The sequence below is a fragment of the Anser anser genome (assembly GCF_964211835.1).
Source record: "Anser anser genome assembly, chromosome: Z".
NCBI classification, from domain to species: Eukaryota; Metazoa; Chordata; class Aves; order Anseriformes; family Anatidae; genus Anser; species Anser anser.
Window position 1 is genome coordinate 3,090,875 of NC_139723.1, and position 16,259 is coordinate 3,107,133.

The window sequence follows — 16,259 nt, forward strand, 5'->3', positions numbered from 1 at the left end:
TATTGTACTAGACACCTGTCTGATCCTTAAGGTTTATATATTTGGGTCTAAAGTTATCATTACAACCCATTATATGCAGAAATAATATGATTTATTACAAAAGTTAAGAGGGTACAGAACATCTGCTTAGAATCTGTTGGGCACTAATGTATCACAAGAGCAATATGCTGTCTGCAAGAAGTCTTAATCTAAGTCTTAATCCACTTAAAGATTTTTAAAGGTATAGAAATGCTACCTGCAGCGCTAGTGCCCAGTGATAGTGATCACACATGCATTTTGAGAATGACCATGTTTTTCACATAAGTTAGATTCATGTGGTGCTGAAGCCAGAGCAAAGAAGGACTCCTAGAAGCCAGCAAGGGAACAGAACACATGCTCTTCAGTCACATTCAAAACTGAGAGAAATTCATAAAAAAATAAATTGGGCATTAGGAATGTTATGAATTCCACAGTTAAAGTGAAAACAGAACTCTGGTAATGAGAATAGTTTGGAACCCTAGCACAATTAATAATATTCCATTTGTCTTTGTAAGCTGTAGGAGTAAAGAAAGCTTGTAAAAAAAGGGCGGAAAAAAATAGAATAAGAATATCCAATGTGTGCAGACATATGTACTCAATTGCATACAGTAGTTAAGGCTAGGCAAGTCTATATTCATTCCTCACATAAATAAAGCAGCTATGGCACTGGGGGCAAGAGACTGTATGATTACAATTGTCTGATGCAGGAAAAAAGAATGAAATGGGGAGGGGGGGATGTGTGGGGGAATAAAAAGTAAAATATTGCATAGAAACAAAGATGTGTTTTTGATGGCAGCCTCTTTTTAAATGAGGGCTGCTCCTACTGAGGAGAAGACAAACTTGTCACAGAAAATATTTGACAATACTTGTCTACACTTCTAATGTCTTAATCTGCAATACAATGCACACAGTTACTCATATCACATAAGCATGTTGTATTGTATATTGCAAGAGCTTAAAAGATCCATCAGGCTGTCCCATCTCAACCTGCAGTGGGATCAAAAGGTGTTATTTGTGATCCCATTCACTTCCACAGCAACAAACCAGCATCCTTATGGTTCCACTGGCCCGTCAAGCAGGATGATGAGGTACGACACAGGAGAAAGTTTTTATTCCAACAAAAATACCTTTGATAACAGCAGACTTATCAGAAAGATACTAGCCAAGTAAATTAACTTTCCCAGCACACTCTGGAATACCAGGAGTTTCCCTTCCCCGCTGTCACTGAAATCGTGCCCACGAAGTGTGAAAAACTTTACTTTTTAATAAAAAGGAAACTCATACTTTCTATCAGAAATCCCTCCAATGCAGAAATTTCCCACCAAAGAACAAAGACAATTCTGTGTCCTTGGAAACAAGATATTGCTTTGGGTGTAAGTAGCTGACGTGGGGTGTGGGACTGGCAAAAACTAAGAGTGAAATAATTAGTTTTTATATTAAAATATGTTTCTTTGATGCTCAATTGTATAAAGAATGGTGTGAAAGTTTATATACAATAATTGCCTCTTCCTCTTTCTCTCACGTGTACAACCACAAGATGCACAGCCATGTTTTTTTTAAATATCTTGGCATAATTGCATAGAGCAGGCTGAACTTCAAGGTCTTATGTATTGTTCACTTGCTTCTTTCAGTGAGATTTGGCTCAAAACCCTTGCAGTCATTTCAGAACTGAATAATCCCATGAGTGAATGAAGAAAAGTGTTATTCCCTTCATACAGAACACTCAGACTGCAACTGTTTGTAAGATCTTAGAGCCAGACATTGATAGGGAGACGGATATTGTTATTATTTCCCCTCTGCCATGCTACACCTCAAGCAAGAATTCTGGATTCTGGCTCTCTTCCCATTTTCAGGCAAGTATTAAAAATGAACAACGCAATTTAACTTTATTTTCTTTCTTTTTATTTCTTTCTGTTGACCATTTTAGTTTCAAGTCATTACTGTATTTCTGTATTTGTCCTTTTTTTTTTTTTTAATTATTATTATTATTTACTTTTTCTTGCTTCTCTAGCTCTTCTGTAATACTTTCCATCATACAGTTTCCCTCCATATTTTTTTTTTTTCTGTCTTTTTTCTATAACTCACACCATTTCCCAAGACAACAGCTATATGTTCTTGGTTATTCTAATTTTTATTTTACATTCTCAACAATTTAATCTCTTTTCTCAGATTTATCCTCCTTTCTTGCAGTATATAACTATGCATTTTTAATGTCATGCAGCAGAAAACATCCTGAGAGACAAAATAATGAAAGATTATACTCAAATACGAAGGTTGGGACAGAGACAAAGTTAAAGTAACTCAGTATATGGTCAAATCATAGAGATTTTAATGTTTCACTCTTTTTCATCATGTTTCAGAACTTTTTTTTGTGTGTGTGTGTGAGTCTGCCTCTTTCACTTACCAATTCTTTCAAAACATATTTTCTACTTATTTTTTTTTTCTTGTATTTCTTACATGAATTCTTGTCTATTGACCTTTTTTTCTGACTCCAAACACACCAACAAAGAAATTTCAGCCCTCTGGAGTTCACAAAAGTCCAACTCAAAATAAAAGAAGGAAAAAAATGCTTTTAAAAAAGCAAACAAAATATCATAGAATGTGTGAGCTCTTGTGCAGGAAAGCTGTGCCTATAGTCGGCAATAGTGTGGATAAAATACTTAGGGACTGAGTAGTTATTTTTTTCATAAGTGTATTTTAAATGTGTTTTTTTTTTGTTGTTGTTGTTTGTTTTGTTTTTGTTTTCCTGCTTCATCCTTGGGGAAATTAAGAATGGCAGAAAACATAAAAACCTGTTGCCCTGAGGAAACAATGGATAATCTGAGATAACAATTGGTGTTTTATGCATATCAAACCCCAATTAATTTTCTAGTTTTTTAATGGTTTACCAAACATTAAAGGCAATATAGAACATTTTTTATTGAACAAATAACAAATGTGTAAATGGACAAAATTAGAGGTATCCCAGTTTTCTCTAAGAGAGAACTCAGATATTTATGTTTGTAGAAGACTGCAGGAGACACATTTTACAGAAAATAAAACTACCTCATCGGGTCATTTTAGCATCTGAAAGTTCACACAGAAACAGAAAACTCAAAGCCTCTAACACCACTAGTTGAACTACCCCTTAGAGTCCTACTAATAAAACTAGCAGTAAATCCACAACAGCATGTTTTCCTTAAATGGATAATTGAGGTATTTTCTGTGATGTTTTCTTGTTGTAATTACTGACTTTATGAAGAAAATTTCAGAAGCAGTTTTTTATCAATTAAATTGTTACTTTAAGCAAGAAAAGTCAGAACATTCATACTTAGGACTTACATTCTGTCTCTAACACCTAATTATATGCAGGCATTTCAATAAATGTGGCGTACAAAATCAGCCATTTTAATATTTCAGTACAACAAGCCAGATTTTAATTGGTAATTGAAACCTTATGGTGGTATCTGGATGAGACTTATAGAACTTATTTATTTATTTATTTATTTATTTATTTTTAATTTTTCTCTATGCAAGTAGAAACTGGCCAAAATATAGGAGGTAAAAGACAGTTATAATTATGACATTAGGAAAACAATAGTAATCCAAATCTCAAATGTTACTTTGGAATTATTTTAATGAATGAAATGAATATATTAAATTGTTTGGGGGTGTTCTGTATGCTGGCACAAACTTAAAACAAGCATAAATTGCTACACCTATGACTTCTATTATATTTAAGTACTTAAAGTACCTTGAGCATGTAGTTTGAAAAAAAAACGTTATTAATGAGCAGTTCATTCAGGGCAGGTAGAATACTTATGCACATATGGTGAGGTGTGTAAATGGTAGCAGAATGAGGGAAGCATAATGTGATTCTAACTCTGCTGCTTTCAGTAGAGTTAACTCCCAAGGAGCAAATGTGAACAGTGGGAAATCAAACCCTGTATGTGACTTTTTACAGTAAATAAAAAAGACTGACAAAACCGGCCAGGCTGGAAGGGACACAAGATTACGTCATAATGACCAACTCAGAATTTCAGTGTAGAGGCTACTGCTTATTTCTGCCAGTTTTTCTCCTTCTTCAGATGTGGAAAGCCTGTGTGAAGGGAGTGCAACAACACAGGAAAATTTTTAAATTGTCGTATTAGTCTCAGTTGATGGGATTATCCTGTGAAATTTTGTTAGTTAAGAAAAGGAGAATAAGAACACCGAAAGGGTGAAAATAGGAACTAGAAAATACGGAATGAAAAACTTGTGTCATAAGAGTATTTCTGTAATTTCATAAATAATAATAGTTTGGGTGCTCCCCCCCAAAAAAGCCTTCCAGTATGTGTACCATATGATGGGCATGTTCTAATGTTTTCCAAGTAAAAGGGTTATTAGCTTCAAATTATTTAGCTCCAAAATTACTTTGCAAAAGCTGCAAAGATTAAAGATCATTTCACCTACACAGCTGCCATCTCATTTAAATTTGCATCCAATCTACAGTAATTATAAGCACACACACACAGAGGCATGCATAGACTGTAGCTATCCTCTGTACTATGTTGAAAAAAAAAAAAATCCTTAGAAAAAAAAGTCTTTACACGCTCCTATGAGGAGCTACAAAACTGAATAAAAGGATTCATCATGGTGCATTGTTTTGGCTTTTAGAGTGTGTACTAAATGCTGACAGATACTTTTCCTCATAAGGAGGTACAATAAGTGAAAAAACTAATTTGTTTCTGAGCATTTATTTCAGAAAAGATGACAGATTTCTGTCCATAGACACCAGTACACTTTCCTTGTGCATAGGGTGACCTTCAATTGAACTGTGGAAAGTAAATGGAAGGAAAGTTTCCTGAAAAAGTTTAGTAAGGATATAGGAGATTAATGAATGTATTTGTGTTGGACAGTCTTCCCTGTATAACAAATTCAGAGTGATAGAATCATGTTATTTATTGTATTTTTCAGATCATTTGCAATGTTAATTTATATGAGTTTGATATTGCTTTTGTCTTTTAGTTGTGTGTTATTCTGAGAAATCCCTGGGGAAGGAAAGGATTTATATGCTTTGTGTACACATTCTGCAAACTAAGCACTCTGGCATAATTATTTTTGGCACTCACTAACTGATTAAAACATCCAATTTAACTCATGATCGGTAAGATTAAACCTTTTTAATATACCTCAAAAGTAAATTATCATTTGCTACTCAAACATCCCTTTCTGCACATGTCCCCAATAAAGCTGTTCTTTTTTTTTTTGTTAATGTACCTTTTAACGAGGATTCCCTTTCATTTCTTCCTCTGGGCAAAACTGCCTTATCTGAAAACTGCCTTAACTGCTTTATAGAGAGGTAGGAACAAAGATGAGATGGAAGCTGACTGTGCTACTACATGGGTTTCTAATGTTATACCAATTATAAGTCACTCTTTTATTATTATTATTATTATTATTATGTACAGACTCAGCTATTAAAGAAAACACATCCCTGCTTTGTGTTTACTTGATGTACAGATAAATGCCATCAGTTAGAAGGAAATAATATTTGAAAAATATAACAACAAGAACATTTACATGATTCAGAATAAAATTGTACAGGTTCTTATTTTATTCAGCAACTGCTGTTTTTAGTATGTTATATTTTAATTGTGCAACAAGGCCTATTTAACAATATTTTCAAGCCATGATTCAGCTTTAGAATGTGGAGGGACAAAAAAGTTGGCTCTTAAAGTTTGAAAAGCCCTCTGCAACTCTAAATTAGGAAAGATAATAGTTTGAGACAGGTATTGCTGAAAATAGAAATATGTGGGACACTTTGACCATTTGAAGAGAACATGTACTCTCTTTAGATGGGACCAACATGGATGTCTAGGACAGCCATGGGTCAGGGATCATAAGCTGAGAAGAAAATAGTGGTTTTGGAGATTTTGCAGCCAGATGGCCACCTGGATGGCCAACTGGCTTTGAATGAAGTATTTACAATTGAGGAAGCCTTGCTTAAGAAAAATCTGGTCAACCTAAATTTCATGTCACTTATGTGATACCACCACCCAGTTATCATCAAAACAGCTCTCAGAAAGAATTGCAGCTAACCTGCAGTAAAGATGCTTATGTGATCAATGTTATTAATATTTCAAGACTGACTGAGACAGTTAAAATTGGACAACAATTGAGAAAATGCTTAATGTTGAGTAAGTCAAGGTAAAATTAAGCACTGACTTTTAGAGTAGCTGTTGTATCGTTTTCTTTTATTTGTCTTTCCACACAGTAGAAGGTTGTCATAGAAGCAAGCTATCATCAGGGTTTAGAAACACTGAAAACAACTCTTTGTGTCTGGTCTACAAAACAAAACCGGATGAAACTACTCGTGAGAAGGCAGCTCCAGGCATCTCACCATGCCAAGTCAAGTTCATTAGGGGGCTGCACCCCGGGCATTAATGCAATACTCCATTACCTTCCACTTTAACTGATTTATTTTAAGCACAGGAAGAAAAGTCGAGATTGGACACAGAAGGAGACAATTGCTTTTGGCCTGTTGTGACTGAGTTTACATGTAAAGGTGCCTTCTGGTCTAGTTGCTGAAGGGGAAACAAGTACAAATGTCTCGGCCTTGGCTGTTAGGGTCTGATTATAAGCACTGTGCTAGAGAATTCATGGATTATTCATGTGTAATTACAGATAGCTATTGTGCTCTTTTAAATCATCCCTATGGCCCATTATGGCCCATAACAACTGAAATAGCAATTGTCATAGTAAGGTTTGGGCTCTGTCATAGAGTGTAGGCTCTAATCAATAATGATGAATGGTAAAATTTAGCATCAAGCAGGAGAAAGTCTAGTTGCCTCCCGCCATAAATCTGTACAAATACCAAGCCGTGCAGCTGCTGGATCTGGAAATTTAAAAGGCAACACTCTCTCTTCACCCCCTACACACGCACCTCAATAAAAGTTGAAAAAGGAGAAATGTGCAATATGTCAATTCTAATAATCCACATGCTGTTAAGACACTTTTCTATTTATTCAAAGTGGGGTGAACCCTAGGTTGTTTTCAAGGTCAATTCCAGGTGAAAGGGGGGTCATCTGGAGGCCACCTCGGCTCCCATGCAGGTCAATAACGCCTCCTTGCTGCCCCAGAAGACAAGCTGCTCACACCCAATCAATCCACCAACGCTGCCGCTGCACCCAGCGTAATGAACAGTGAATAAATGTAGCCTATCATCACAAAACATGCTTTTTAAGTACCTTCCCTTTTCATGTAAAACCTCTCGCTGTCAAATTCTACATTCACTCATCCAGCAGTGAGTAGCAAAAGTGAGAAATCAGGCTCTCATTGGGGTTGGTAAAAGGTCATTGCTGACAGACACGGAGGTTAAACTGCCGAGTTAAAATACTGTTCATTACCCACTGCAGCTTTTTGCTAACTACACTTCTTTGTGTTACAGTCAAGCAGTACATCAATATGCCCCTCCTCCTAATTCATTAGCAATTGTTGAATTGTACAGAAGGGGTAAAAAGAAGGATTGATCTTTTATATATATATATATACATATAAAGCATCAGATACTTTTACATCTTTATCTACTTAGTATTAAAAGCTCTACTTGCAGACTATGCTGTCTGCTTGCAATGCACAGTCATCATTATGGGTACAATTCCTGGAGGCAGAGTTGGCCAGTTTGAAACCCCAAAGGCTTGTGGCTGCTCAAGCAATGGCTTCTTTTCTCTTCCCCTTTATTAATTGCTCTCTGCGTAATAATATCTGTATATCAATAGACTTGAAATTTTGCACTGCAAATATGTCATATTGAAATATGTTTGAATTTCAAATCAAGGAAACAAACAAACAAACAAACAAACAAACAAAAATCCTCCACCAGATGAAGTAAAAATGGTTAAAACCATACATAACATTAAATTAACATCTAGTTTAGATAAAATGACTATGAACTGTTCATGTTGACTGGGTTAGATCTTTATCAAACACTATCCTCAGTGTAGATCACAAGACACTCCCTAATCTAATATTTTATTAAGAAATGTTTAATGTCTGCTTTTTTTCCATGATTAAAGAATTTTGATGTATCCAAATGAGCCATTTAGACCAGCAAGGAATCATTGGAGTTCAAATGGAAACAGCAGTGAAGGTTTCATTTGTACCAAAGGCAGTGATTCAGTGGGAATTCGTAACAGTTGAGACCAATTTCCCCAAATGAAATTCCACTCTTTGATTAATTAATAAGTAGATGGGATTCCCTTTACTGAAATGCAAAGCTTTTGTATTTAAAGATAGCCATCTTAAAAAAAAAAAAATCTTACAGAACAATAGAAAAATTATCTGGAATCATGAATAAAATAAAGGTTTATTTACATGCACATTACAACAATATTTTGACTCAACAAATTACCATTATCTATTTAAATCTTTAAAAAATGCATTCAGAGATTTCTTCAGGAAAAATATATCTTTTTTCCTCCTGTATGCTTTCTCTCTCAGTGGGACTGAAAATAAAATGTTATGACTTAAATCACAAGAGGCTAACATCATTTTTAGCAACAAGGGCTGCATAATTTCAAGACTATGAGTGAGTGGCTGACTTTAACTAAAATGTTTCAGTTCTGTGCGTATATAGGTACATAAATAATTCAGAATTAATCCCTGCAGAGGGGACAATGGGAATCGTAAATTATCCATGTGCCGTCCTCAACATTAGAGGCAATGAACCTATAGTAACAAACTATGAGTGTTACTCATTACATACATTTCACAGACACCTTAACCTTTTGAATATTAATTTCCCTCTGTAGCTTGTAGCTAGGCGGCATAATTTTTTTTCCTTCCCCTTCCTGCTTCTTTCTGTGCCTTCATTCTGTCTCTCTCTCTTTCTCTCTCTCTCTCTCTTTTTAGCCTTTCCTGAACAACATATCAGTTAAGCTATTGAGTGGGTTGTGAATACTGAAGGAATATTGATTCTTTTTCTAACTAAATAGTTACTGGAAAGCATTTTTTTTTAAAAGCTAGATTGTTGTTTCAGTAATATTACATGCAGCACTTTATGTACTCAGAGATTAGGTATGTGTAAAGTACTGGTTTAGGAATTTGATGCAGCCTGATGCATGCAAATCCATAGTTCATGGCTACCTCTAAACACCAAGAATGTTTTGGAGCACTTATCATTTTCTGATGCCAATAAACATCACAACCATTTTATGTAATCAAAGTTTCCCAAGTTTTCAACTAGAAAAGTGGGAATTGTACTTCATTAGAATCCAAGAGAAAACAGAGTAATACATTTTTTATCTAAGTGAAAGTGTTTTGGTTTTGTTTGATTTTTTTTACTCTAAATACAGCATATAAAAATCAAAATTGCTTAAAAACTATATTCAAAGGGAGATATTAAATAACTTATCACAAAATATTAGACCTCTGTCATATTCATGAAAACAAAATAAGTATATTTGTTTTGGAATTATTTTTCCAGAGATGAGCATTTCAGGAAGAACACTTAACAGCTTCAGTACTGAAACCAGACTTAGAGGCTTTTAAACACACAAGAGGAGTCAATGGGAGGTTATGTGCAGTATGCAGCAATTATGAAAAAAATTATACAGACATTTGCACATTTCAGGTTTAGCTGAAATTATACCCTGACTGTTCCATAAACCCTTACTTCTTTTAGGAAACTCTACTGGGGTTTTTCGTAAGGGTTTTTTTTTTTTTTTGTAAGGGTTTAGAGGATCAATATCCATTTGGAAAGCTCATGATGCTATTTCTGTTAAAAAGTGAAACAGAACAATACTGTCAGGATGCTAATCCCCTGATTTCAAGGGGACTTTATTCACATGAATAAGGGTTACAAGTTCAGGCTAAGGTCTGTTGAACGATTACTATGCATTCGTCTACTCTCTCTGTATTATATACTTTCTCTGTTCTTATATATTTCTGCAAGCAAAAACTGCTGCTCTGGCAGAAACAGGAATGCTGGACTGGGTGGATGGTTGGTTAAACCCAGTAAGGGATAACAAGGTCAATTTTTTTTCCCAGGTACCTCCAGAGTACTGATTTGCTGTGAGTTTAAATTATCTCCATGATAAAATAACATGAAAACAAAACAAAACAAAACCACCAAACACCAGAAACTCTGACACTTTGTTCCACATAATTTTTATTATTGTTTTTATTGTTTTTCTAGGCAGGCTTCTTCTTCTTGCCTGTGCTTCCCAGATCTCTCTGACATGGTGGGATGGGTTTTGGGAAGATGTACTAATAGCTTTCTCTAGTACCACATGCAAAGGAATTGAGATGTGCTTAGCATGAGGTCTACCTGCCTCTGATTTCTTCATCCTCGAATATTATGAAACCCCTTTACAGCCAGGTTGATCACAGATATGCAGTGTCTGAAGAACCACTTGACCTCATGGCCCTGGATTCACAGCAAGACATCCTCAGAGTTCAAGAGTTACATCTACAGTGGTCATTACTTGATTTAATAATCAATGTTTAACACAATCCTACATTGTCATTGTCATTTCTTGTACCAGATTTTGTAATTTCTACTCTCCCTTTTGTAATCTTGAGATGGACACATTTTATATATGGTCACTCCTCCAGTTTTTCAATCACTCTTATTTAGTGTGCAACACTGTAGGGATTGTAGTTCCTGAAGTCTCTGGAACTATTCACTTTGAAATTTGGAAGGATCCAGTTTCTCTCTGGGCAAACTTATTCTCTGATTCCTACAAGGCATACATGAAATGGATTCTTCCTCTTCTTGTTTTTATTAACTTTGTACTGCATTAGAATGCATGCATTGTAACATCATACATGCATTAGAAAATGCCAGCTCACAAGAGTATTTTTGTACCTAGCAAAGAAGATATTTGTTATCTGTTAACTGATCTAGCTTTTTAAATTACTTGAGCATAAACAATTCAGATGTAAAGCTTCTCTGTGATGGCAAAATAGGAAATAAATTGGTATCTTGTTACCATGTGAAATTTCATTGAAATATCCCAATTTATGCCGTTTATTGGAAGACAAGCACTTACTTCTTTCACTGTCTTCAGGAAAATAAATAAATAAATAAATAAAAATAAATATATATTCTGAGTTAGAAATCATGTTAACTATAATAATAAGCATGTTTCCAGCAGAAAATATAAGTACAAAATGTTCACAAAAACATGTTCCTGTGGTTATGCTAAGAAGAAATGAAAAAAACGCAAACTAAATATTCAAGTGTAGAATTTATGTTAAATGAACTTGCAATAATTGTGTGCTAAAAAAATAAATCATGTTAACCCACTTGACTGAGACTTACATGGTTTCTCTTCTTGGAGAAAGTACCCTCATAAACCACAGCCCAATTATTCAATTTCCCTTACTAATTATGGAAACTACTCATTTCTTGGCCTCAAGCACTAGATGATGTATCTCTGAAGGGCAACACAAGATTTATCATAATCTGTGGCTCTCTTTATTTAATGAGAATAAAAATAAATACTTCAGAAGTTCCTACATTACAGGTAACTTTGAATTCTAGGTTGAATTTGATTGATGAGTTCTCTTATACTGAATATTACAACTCAGAACATTTTCTGCTGCAAGATAGTTGCAAAAATTGGGGTATTCATATAAGAAAGCCCACGTGCGGATAAAGAGCAAATCTATCACTAGATCTAACAAGGCTACAAACCATTGCCTACTACCTGGCATGACCTGCATTGATTATCACAACTTTCAGGTGTTCATCTGCTATGATCCAAATAAAGAAAGCATTTAAACATAACATAAAATAGTTTTATCCCATCTTAGGTCATCTCATAAATGAATGATTCATCTGATTTCTTGTGTATTCCGAGGCTACCCTGAACTATTACTTAGGAGGTGCCTGAAAGGAAGTGGACAATGTCAAGAAAGATCTACAGAGCTGTCCTTGTATATGAAAACTAAGCTGGATTCAGTAGTAGGCTTCAGGAGGTTAATTTCTCTTCAAAGCAAAGAATAATCAGAATTTTAAAAATTCTTCCTGAATGTGAAAAAAACAATTCTTGGAAGAGGTTCTTCCATGTCCACCTTTTACAGTGAGCAAGGCAAGAGATGTGGGATTCATCTACCAAAGTATATTTCTGCAATGAGGATGCCTGCACTTGAGTCTGGAGAAAATCATTTCTGTGGTACTACTGACTTAATCCCAAAGTCAGTTTTAGGAATTTAAAATACGTAAACTGGATTGTATCTTAAATTAGCCTTTTCACTTCATTTCTTTGCACCGTTGTGAAAGGAGCTTCAGGCAATTAACTTGGATGCAACTGCCTACATCTGTAGACAACGCAAGTTAGGCAAGACAAATTCCACACAAACTGTACCAGTCTAGCCCCAAATATTTATCTGTAGAAAAACTTATTTCCTTTCAACAATTATGAAATTCAGTATTACATATTGGACCACAGCTTGATACTTCTCACTAGATATGATATATCAAGATACAGGAAACAAAATGTATGCAATGGGCAAAAATTTCATACTTTTTCTGCAACAGTAGTGGCAAACTAACTGTGATAGCCTGCAATCTTTGTGCATGGTTTTTATCAGATATTTTGCAAGCTATTTTAAAAAGTCTTAACTTAGGTTGTTTTTCCACACTGTTGTTGTTGTTATTTTAATCAACTGTTTATTCTCCTCCCATAAACATATTTCCTAGATTTTATCTTACTGTTTAGGTAATTGAGAGGATATGTCTGGAGCATATCCATATGCTCCACCTATGGATACATTGATTAAAATAGGGAGATCAGCAACTGTCTGGGCACTAGAACACTATTATCATAAACACAGACTTTGTTTCTGAAGTGTTTCATTTTCTGCTCAAATATAAACATGGCTGTAGGGACATTTGTTCAAATAAATAGAAACATGCTTATATTCCAGCATCAACATGCACTTTACAAGGAAAATTCTTCTACTACTAATCAGTCTCTTTCAAATATAGGTTTTCTGTGAAGAAGTTATTGATAATATTCTGGCTAACTTCCAGAGCAAATCTCAACAGATCATTTACTTTATAGATGTTAGCTTGCATTATCCCCTCATTTTTATAAAGAAATAGAAAAGTCTACCAAAGAGCAAAAGAAAACAACTCAACTATTGCTGGTTTGGGATTTAGTACCCCATGTATGGGTGTCTCAGTGTGAGAGCATATCTAAGGAAAAAACTGATGGAAGACTTGTAAAAAGTTAGTCCTGAAACTTGTGAGCCCACGTAAACTGAATTAAATGGACGAAATCTGTAAAAAAGAAAGAGTAAGTAATAAAGATCATAAGAGAGGAGCTAAAAAGAAGCATAGCCAGAGATACCCAGAGCTGAATACGGGTTTGAGTGATGGTTTAAATAAAGGCAAGCAAATGAAATCTAAAAAGTAAAAATTCTAAGTACCTGCAGCAGAAATAATGATTATATAGAGAGGATATCATGATCATTAGCTGATGGACTCAACAAAACCGAAAATTAAATATACTATGTTGAAACAAAATTTCATGACTCCTCTGCTTCTTCTCTGAATTCTGCTTGAGCATAACAAATTTCCTTTCCAAAAACAAACACAAGAAGGAGGAGATGCAACCCAGTAATTCCTTATTAAGAAAACAAACCAAAGCAAATTAAAACAAACAAACCAACCTAAAATGGTGTGACAATCTAAGGTAATATCTGGCACCGTCAGTGTCAGATCACAACAGAATGTCCATACTAGAAGAAAAAGCAACTTCCTGTAAGGACATGAAATTAGGAAAAAGAACAGGAGAAAGGGAGAAGGAGAAACAGAACCAAACAACTCTTTTTATGTATTATAGATTTTGTCTAACCAAAAACCAACCAACCAACCAAACAAAATCAAAAAACAACAACAACTGACTGAACCACATAAATGTGCTATGCAGATATGATTTGAAAAATACAGATACATTCTTGTAGGAAGATGACTAATATTCTTATTTTTTGAGAAAAAGATAGGTTAGGGTGACATTGTCTGTATTTGATGCTGACATATCTAGATTGTCCACTTGCTGTAATACAGTATTGTAAAACCATGCTGTTGGCTAGTTTCAACTGACTCTGCATTAAAGTGACCAAAACTAAATCTGCCCACATCTGAGAACACCAGACAACATAGTTTTAGCTGGAATTTTGCAGATACTGTTGGCATCTGCTCAGTGCAAGATTGTCTTTCAAGGTGGTTTTGCAACAGCTTGAACTTTGCAGGGGTAGCTTGGTAACAGAGAAGATACAGGAAGTGTCAAGTGTTTGTAGCGATCATCCTTAGTTGTGCATAGGGTATAAGGCTGTGACATGATGGTCCTTGTGTTACAAGGTTACATCCTGAATTTTAAACCTGGCATAGATTAGCTTTCTCTTTTTCATGAATCAGTTTTGCTTATTTACCACCCAATGCTATGCAAAAGTGTTTTTGTAACACTTTTCAGACAGCAACAAAGCAAGTTTCTGTGTGGTAAAATTGTGCCCTATGATGGCAAAATGTGTGTCCATATTCTTGTCCTTTTATAATAGAAACCAAAGACCACAGTCATAGCCTAGTGTTACTGAAACAGGGAATATGCTTTAGCTCAAAGGTAAGCACTGCAAAACCTATCCCTATGTCAAAAAGGGAAACAAACAAAAACAACAACAAAACCCTCTACCATACCACTGGAAAAGAGGTAACCAGGAATTCTGGAAAACATAAATTAAAATTTGACTTTGAGCAATTGTGTGCCCAAATTAAGATTAAACATCCACTTTGGATATACATTGTTACCGTCCAAAATGCTTACAACCATTTCCAAACTAAAACTACCTGTTCAGCCTTCTGAATTTCTCCAGCCTTATGAAGTCACGTTTGGCCTATGGCCGCAGGGACCAGGCACTGCACCTTCCAGTTTAAACCGTCTCTCAGTGTAATTAAGATCTCTAGCTAGCTTTAGAAGTAAGCCAAACGGAAACTTAATTTTGCTAGAAAAAGAAAATAAAAACTCTAACATTGCGGAAAATTGTACCTCATTACTTGTCAACAGCAAAAAGATATAAAGATTTTAGAACACGTTCTAATACTCTGCAAAGTAAAGCATCAAAAAAAAGTTTTTTTTTTCTTTTTTTTTTTTTTTCCTCCCCCACCCCCCACTCCCCAAGGAATTGGGCCAAAAAAAAGAGAAAAAAAAATCACAAAAAGATATTTAGAACCTCTTTCTTTAAAAAAGTTGAAACAAGGAATGAAATAAACATATAATCAGCAGAAAATATGGCTGACTTGGCTTATATATTTTCACCACATGTAGATTTGTAAGAGGTGGTCAAGACACCAAGACTATCAGGGTTCAAGAAGCTTTTGGGCAATGCTCTTTGACATATGGTTTTATTTTTGGGTGCAGAGCCAGGAGCTGGACTCGATGATCTTTGTCGGTCCCTTCCAATTTGGGATATTCTGTGATTCTATGAGTCTACATACCTATTAACTTATAAATGCATAAATGCACACCATGTCATACATTAGATTGGAGATATATGTGAAATAAAATAAAGGTTAACAACTATACAAAGTCAGAAAAGTAAAGAAATGTGTTATTCAGGAGCCAGGTGCAAAAGCTTAATTCCTTCAATTTGTTGGATTTTCTACAACTGAAAAAGTAGTAGCTTGACATCTGGTTTCAGAAACTGTAAGAGCAAAGGCAAACTCAAGTCTCAAAGCCCCCAAAAGTGTATATTCTAAGGCATATTGAAATTATAATAGGTAATGCATGATTTATTTTTATTTTTATTTTTATTTATTTTTATTATTTTTTTATGCAAAAAGCTAATTAACAAACAACAACAAAAAAGTAGCAACTTACACAGATGCCCCACCAAACGTTACAGGGGAAGCACAGATGGGGCACCATCAAGTCGCATAAATGCTCTAGTACTTATTTATAATATCTTCATAATATTCTTCCGAACATTTGAAGGCCTGCAAAAATACACATTATAAAATGTTGATGAAAATACCAATATGTATTAAAAACGACAAAAACTTATAAGTATATATTTATGTATGATGATAAGGAAAATAATGTTGTTTGGGTCATAGATGCTTCATAATCTATGAAGTTTAGGGAAAAAAGAATGGTACAGAGACAAAAGGATATCTCTGGAAACTCACTAAATATTAGGTTTTTCTAGCCTGAGATGAGTGCAAGTGTGTACAGACAACTTTTTCAAGAACTCAGACTTCCAAAATTTTGGTCACT

At 34.8% G+C, this 16,259-nt stretch overlaps 1 long non-coding RNA gene across 1 annotated transcript; it reads left to right on the forward strand.

The window, feature by feature from the left end:
* The first annotated feature begins 1,414 nt into the window (after positions 1-1,414).
* LOC310889492 lies at positions 1,415-15,046 on the forward strand. Its single transcript, XR_014576583.1, has 3 exons — positions 1,415-1,871; positions 5,005-5,143; positions 10,175-15,046. It is a non-coding gene; the product is annotated as an uncharacterized lncRNA (long non-coding RNA).
* The last annotated feature ends 1,213 nt before the right edge of the window (positions 15,047-16,259 follow it).